The 7,561-nt window shown below is 36.1% G+C and overlaps 1 long non-coding RNA gene across 2 annotated transcripts in view; it reads right to left on the bottom strand.

Annotated features, from left to right (window-relative positions):
• Positions 1–1,438: 1,438 nt before the first annotated feature.
• Positions 1,439–7,561, bottom strand: part of LOC141279141 (uncharacterized) — a 95,129-nt gene continuing 89,006 nt past the window's right edge. For both annotated transcript variants that reach the window (XR_012332980.1, XR_012332981.1), the window contains one exon: positions 1,439–7,370. This is a non-coding gene — a long non-coding RNA (uncharacterized lncRNA). The remainder of the gene's footprint in view (positions 7,371–7,561) is intronic.

The following is a 7,561-nucleotide window of genomic DNA, read 5'->3' as shown; positions in this document are numbered from 1 at the left end:
ACAGAATGTTATCTAGACTTTCCCAAGACTGACATGAGAGAAATATACAAAATGTGAATCATTCACTTGAGGACAGCATTGGAAGAACCGATGAAAGCTCAGAGAATGCAGGGGGGAGAAAAACTTACAGGAAAAGATTTCCAGAGATACAGAGAACAATTTCTCAGTGAGCCAGCTTGGAAAAAACAATTTAAAGGAAGCACATCTTCAGTCTGTCTTTAACAGATGTTTACTAACTCACTGTGGTCCTGGAGCCAGCTGTGGCTGAATAGGGAACATTTTCCATCACAGATCCTTTGTGGTGAAAAAGAATAAAGTTGAAAATGGATGGCACCAGACTGTCCATGATTTATCATTTTAGTCTTGTCACCAAGAATCAAAGAGCCCCATTCAGGGACGCTAGAGCAAAGGAAAAGGCAAAGAAATATTTGATTTGATATGAATCAGTTATCTGAGGTCAATCTGGAAAGTTTCTTTAGAGTAAATAAAAACCCAACATTTCAAAGAAATAAAGAATAATAATCTGGTGATCTCTCATGGCAAACTTTCAAGAATAAAGAATTTAATTTATTAAGGATGTACAGCAGCACATTCTAAGGATGGAGCAATATCTCAACAACTTAATAGGGATAGAATTACTGGGAAAGCAAGCTTTCTCCAGAGGTTATTTTGCCCTTTACCCTGACTCTAATAGTCAAGCCAAATATGGAAGTCCCCAGTCCTTATGGCTATTACTTGTTCCTGGACTTTGTAGTATTTGGAATAGCATGCTTCAATGATAAAATTTAGGCCAGTTTTTCTTTCATCTCTTGCCTCTTCTCAGATTCTTTTTTCTTCTCTCCTGCTTCACAGCTTTTGTACTTGTTGTCCCTATGCCTACAGTGCTCTTGCTTCAACTTTATTTGGCTGTTACCTTCTTACCCTTCTGGTCTTGGGTAGAATGTCACCTTCTCCAGGAACTCTCCCCTTATGGCCTCATCTAAAGTAAAGATGATCTCCTATTATTTTCTATCCCATTGCTCTGTTTATTTACATCATAATAATTATCAAATTATCACATTTTTATAATTAACAGATCATTAAATAGGAATTTAAAAGGGAAATTAGAAAGTATTTTGAACTGCATGAAAATCAAAATTTGTGTTATGTCACTAAAGTAGTTCTTAGGAGGAAATATATAGTGCCAAACATCTACATTAGAGAAATAAAATAAAATCTCAAATAAATTACTTCAGTTTCCACCATAAGAAATTGTAAAAAGAAGAGCAAATTAAACCCAAAATAAGTAAAAGAGTGGAAATAATAAAGATCAAAGAAGAAATCAATGAAATGGAAAGGAGTAAATTATTAGAAAAATAAATGAACTGATGAAATAATAGGTAGTTCTTTAAAAACATCAATAGAATTGATCATTCTCCAACCAGATCAGGAAAAATCAGAGAGAGAAAGAGAGAGAGAAGGTATGAATTATCAATATCAGGAATGAGAGATGGCATTATTACAGATTCTACAAAAATGAAAAGAATAATAGGGAAATATTATGTACAACTTTATGCCAATAATTTGACAACCTAAATGACATGGATAAATTTCTTGAAAGACACAAACTATCAATGTTCACTCAAGAGAAAACAGGTCACATTAACAGGTATAGCCCTATATCTAATAAAGAAATTGAATTTGTAGTTAAAAATCTTCCCACAAAGAAAACTCCAGGTTTAGATGCCATCATTGGTGAATTAATTTTAGGAAGAAATAATACCAATTCTAGGGACTTCCCTGGCGGTCCAGTGGTTAAGACTCTGCGCTTCCACTGCAGGGGGAGTAGGTTAGATCTCTGGTTGGGGAACTAAGATCCCACATGCCTCGCACCTCAGCTAAAAAAAAAAGTTACCAATTCTATACAAACAATCCCAGAAACTTAAACAGGAGAGACTGTTTTCCAACTCTTTCTATGAAGCCGGAATTACCCTGATACAAAAACCATACAAAGACATTATAGGAGAAGAAAACGCCAGACTAACAGCCATCATGAACATAGATGCAAAGCTTCTAGACAACATTTTAGTAAACCAAGTCCAACAATATATATAAAGAATATGGCACATGACCAAACAGGGTTTATTCCAGGAATACAAGTTTTGATAAACATTTGATAATAAATCAATGTAATTCTCTATATTAGAAAGCCAAAAGAAAAAAATGATCATCCTAATAGATACAATAAAGCATTTGACAAAATCCAATATCCGGTTCTGCCCAAAACTTAAAATTAAAACACCCACACACCTTTTGGCAAGCTAAGAATAGAAGAGAACGGCCTCAATCATACTTAATGGTGGAAGAATAAATATTTTCCCCCAAAGATCAGGTACAAGCAAATTGTATCTGCTCTCACCATTTCTATTTAATGTTGTACTGCAGCTTCCAGTCAGGAAAATTTGGCAAAAACAAGAAAAAAATTTCTATATTAAAAAGAAGTAAAACTTACTTCACTTACAGATTCCATGATTGTCTGGGTATAAAATCAGATGAAATCTACAAAAAAATCCATTGTATTTCTATATCCTAGCAAGGAACAATTGGAAATTGATATTAAAAACAATATTACTCACAATTTTGAAAAATCAAATAGTTATGCATAATTCTGACAAAAGATGTGAAATACCTATGCCCTGAAAACAACAAAACATTGCTGAGAAAAATTAAAGAAGACCTAAAGAAATGGAGAGATATATTTTGTTCATGGATTGGAACATATATTGTTAAGATATCAATTTTCCTCAGACTGATCTATATATTCAATGCAATACTGATCAAAATTTCAGCAGATTTTTTATTTGACAATATGACAAGTTGATTCTAAAATTCATATGAAAATTCAAAAAACCTAGAACAATAAAAGCAAGTTTGAAAAATAAAAGCAAAGTTGGGTGTCTGTCACTACTAGACTTTAAAACTTATTATAAGAACTACAGTAATAAAGACAACATAATACTGGCATCTAGATCAATAAACGAATCAAGGGAAAAGAAGAAAGAGTTCAAAAATAGACCCAGAGAGACATGGACATTTGATTTTCTTTTCTTTACCAAGGTGCAGAGCTGATTTAATATAGAAAGGGTAAGCATCAAAAAAATATGCTGGAATAACCAAAGATATCGATATGCCAAAGGATGATCTTCAATTCATATCTCACACCATATGCAAATATTAACTTAAAATGGACCATAGAATGTAGAACTTATACCATAAAACCTTTAGAAGACAACATAGGAGAAAATTTCTGTGAACTTGGATTAGGCAAAAATGTCTCTGTTACTACACCTAAATCACAATACATAAAAGAAAAATATTAATACATTGAACTTCATCAAAAACTGCTCTTCAAACATCACTGTTAAGAGAATGAAAAGACAAACATAGCCTGGGAGGAAATATTTGCGAAAAATATATCTGATAAAGAAGTTGTGTCCAGAATTTATAATGAACTCTCAAAATTCAATAATAAGAAAGCAAAAAAACAAACAAAAAAAACCCCAACAACAACAATAAAAACAGGCAAAAGGTTTAAACAGACACTCACTACAGAAAATGTATGACTGGCAAATAAGCACATGAAAAGATGCTTACATCATTGTTTATTAGGGCCATGCAAGTTGAGTGACAATGAGATACTATTGCACATTTACTGGAATCACTAACATTTAATACATTGACTCATACCAAGTAGTGGATAGGATCTGAGGCAATGTAACTTTCATATATTGTCGGTAGTAATGCAAAATGGTATATCCACTTTGGAAAACAATTTAAGAGTTTCTTAAAAGGTTAAATATACACTTATCATAAAACCCAGCAATCTTTACACAAAAAACCTATACATGGCAGCTTGTTTTATAATTGTCCCAAACTGGAAATGATCCAGATGTCCTTCATTGGGTTAATGGTTAAACAAAATGTGATATGTCTTGTACATATAATGGTAATAAAAAAGAATTAATTATCAATATAATCCATGACATAGATGAATCTCAATATAATCGTTCTGAGTGAAAGAAACCAAACTCCTCAAAAAAGATGCAACAATAAGGTCAAAGAATATCCAGTGTTCTACCCCAACCAGCCAATAGGATTCAGAAATAATTTTTGTTTGTCAGTTATACCTATGGTATGAAACACGTAGAAGATGTCAGAACCCATACCACTTGATTATGCCTGCAGACACTAGCTTATTTTCTGGTGTGCATTTTGCGATCACATCCTTTTATTTGCCATCACTTGGGTAACTGACATTTCTTTGGACACCTCCCACCCCTTCTACCACTGCCATCACAAGGCAATCTCCAGAGTTGTAACTCAGAACTTGTGAGCTGCTAGACCCATGCTCTGGGAAGATTAGACATTCTGTGATACTACCCTTGAGTTGCAACAATGATGTTTCTAGCTGGAAGTGGGAAAAACTTAATCATATAAGATGATCCCCAAGAGAGTACTCATGCCAGAAACCTCGAAGGTCAAATTCTCCCGAAACATAGCCTTGTCCTATATCCTGACTCATTCATCTCCCTTACTCTTTCCTGAGAATTTGAATCATGGAGAGCTGCTCTTGCCCAGTGTGGACAAATGGGGTAGGTATATGACAGGTGAAACACATGTTCACCTTATGCTCTACATTATGCTTCTGCCTTACCCCTACAGTTTGGCCTATGGGTTGTTTTCCTCATAGCTTCTAAAACCAGGATTGACTTATAATTATATTTTTTAATCTTCTACTTAATTTTATGACTAATTTTCTGGTTAAAACCCCCAATTAAATCCATCCCAGGGGAATCTATTCTGTGGTCTGCCTTTATGGTCAACATCTCCTGTTCCATCTGTCACATTCTAATGAGGGGATCCAGCCACCCATCAGTGGTCCTGAGTCTTCCATGCTGCTCTGCAACCTCTCTCTCAGGTCTACCTGAGTTGCAGGAGTTGCACACCCATAGGGATTGGAGAATTCTTAGAACCAGCTTACACACAGGAATTCTTTATACTTCTTCCAGTCCAAACAGCTGCATGTAAAGTACATATTCTTAAAAGGGTTATCATTGGCTAGGTCATCTGTCTCCAAACTCCTCTCCTAGCAGTCTCCAGTCCCTATCACCTCCATCTAATTCAACTCACTGGCATCGTTGCCTTAGGGAAAGTGACAGTGGGAATTTCTGGGCCAGGAGCCATAGCCTAAGTGAATGGGAGAAGGATTTGAATGCATCCTGTTGGCATCTCAGAGAGAGTCAATTAACCCCTGAGGAATCAGAAATACTAGATAGTCCTATGACATTTCAGTAATGCCAACATAGCAATTTGTATTAGTGCCACATACTTATTGAAGAAGGAAGTGAGTGAAGAGGAGCAAAGAAAAGAAAACAAAGAAATAAGTGGGGAAGGCAGGATGCTAGCTTCTCTTTTTCTGCCTTCCTGGACTGTTTGGAAACCAAGAGTCCTAAAAAAGTTTAGTCATGACTCTCCAGCTTTGCCCATCGCTGGACTCCTTCTGGGTTACCACTGCCAAATATTTGAAAAGTTTTGAAATTATTTTTATGGAAATATAGCCAAAAGTTTCAGGGAAACAGACAAGTTTCTAAGAAGTTGGACTTCAAGAAAGGGTTCAGTGTGAGTAGAAAGGAATATTTTAAACAAATATGGTACTAAGACCTTGGCTATATTCAGGAATGATTAACAGCATTTAAGAATTGGTGAGAAAAATATCAAGGGGTATAAAGTTGTTTATTTAAAAGATGAAACAAAGTTTCTGAAGGGTTGATAAAGAACTACCCCATTTTGATAGAATGATTCTCTTTTTCCTCTTCTTTCTCTTTTTCATTTTCATTTTAATAATGTATATGGCACTGTAATCCACTCCCATTAACTTTCCAGACTGCAGTGGTCAAACATCTCAACTATGGGTTCAGGATTCCATTTGCTTCTTGGCAGCAGTGTAGCCCAAATGGAGGTTCACCTCTTAGAGTGATGGCCAAAGGTCCTGAAAAACCATACAGAAACCATACAAACCAGCTATGCTTCCATTTGTATCTCTTTCCTTGATGACTAGAATCTCTGCATTAGCATGCAATGAGCACAGCTATAAAGATGGACTTCACCACTTTTCCTCTACTTATCTCATCTCCAGACACATGGTTTTTCTACTATGTAAGATTTCATTCTAGTATGCCCTTTGGACCTGACATACCTAGGTATCAAACATCCTGTGTTTTAGGTTTTTCTATCCCTACTTTATTTCAAAACTAAGAGTATGCCATAAATAAAACGGAGTAAGATTCCTCAGGTAATGTTTATTTTATCTGCTAATCAGTGGCTTCCTAACTTTGTTAGAACAAGCCCTCTAACGAGCTTGCTACAGGAGAAGGAACATAAAAGGTAAATTAGAGAAAGCAAGTGAATATTCAGGAACATTCCAGGGGTCTCCATGACCCTCAGACACAGAATATTAGAATTTGGAAAGAACTTGAAGTTATGGTTTGACTCCTGCCAGTTTCACTGGTTGTGGAGCTAGCCAGGTAAGCCTGGACACCATTTGCACTCTCTAAGTGAGAGTGACAGAGCCAGATCTGGGACCCAAGCTTTCTGATACCTTTCTTCCATGAAGACTTCCAAATTACATTACTTAGATGCTTGCTCACTCTTGAATGCAAATGGAGAAATACAAGCTTTGTTTCCATCTGGGATGAGCATTGTACCCTTTATTCAAAGTGTTCTCAGTCCTCAAAGCTGCAGCTACGAATGGTCAGGTCACCCTTAGAGGGCCACTGGGAGAGAGGCCCCAAATCAATCATACAACATCCACTAGCAGCTCTGAAACCTCCAAGGAGCAGCAAACCTCTTGGGAGAAATCAGCAGTGACCAGTGGTTTCCCTTTTCTAGAAACAGGTTTTCTATCTCAAGGTTCTTAGCTCTAAACCCCAATCTCAGCTCTGGAAAAGCAGGTCTTCCTTAAAGACTCAGCTCTTGACCTTGCTCACTAAGGCCTAGAGAGCTCTTCATTCGTCATGGAAAATTTCCTAGGCAAAAGGAATGCAGTTATCTTAATTCTACCCTTATGTTTATATGATTTTTTTTCCTGGGGATTTCTACTTTTAATTGAAAATAGAGAAAGAGGAAGAAAAGAAAATCTTTGAAGAACACATTTTATAGCTCCCTGTACCCAGGTATCCAGCACCTCAAGCAACCAGGATTGTGTGGTCAGATCATTTCCAGAGAGTATTCTCCTCTCCTGAAGGCTCACTTGTTTCAGCCTGCTACACCTGCTTTGAAATTCATCTAGTTCTCAGGATGTTAGCTGGATTCTGAATAGGTAGGCTGCAGAACTATTGAGGAAAAGACAAGAGAAAACAGGAATTAGCATGACAACAGCAATTTAAGTTATACAATTGGCCAAAGTTTGCCAAGGAAGATTTTGAGTGCTAGAATAGAGTTTTAAATCTCCATGAATAGTTTAAGATTTAGGTCAAGCCAGGGATAGAATAAAATAAAAATAAAAATAAATCAAATGACAGAG

The sequence above is a fragment of the Tursiops truncatus genome, chromosome 7 (genome assembly GCF_011762595.2).
Source record: "Tursiops truncatus isolate mTurTru1 chromosome 7, mTurTru1.mat.Y, whole genome shotgun sequence".
Taxonomy (NCBI): Eukaryota; Metazoa; Chordata; class Mammalia; order Artiodactyla; family Delphinidae; genus Tursiops; species Tursiops truncatus.
The sequence above is the reverse complement of the archived record's forward strand: the minus strand, read 5'-3'. Positions and strand labels throughout refer to the sequence as shown.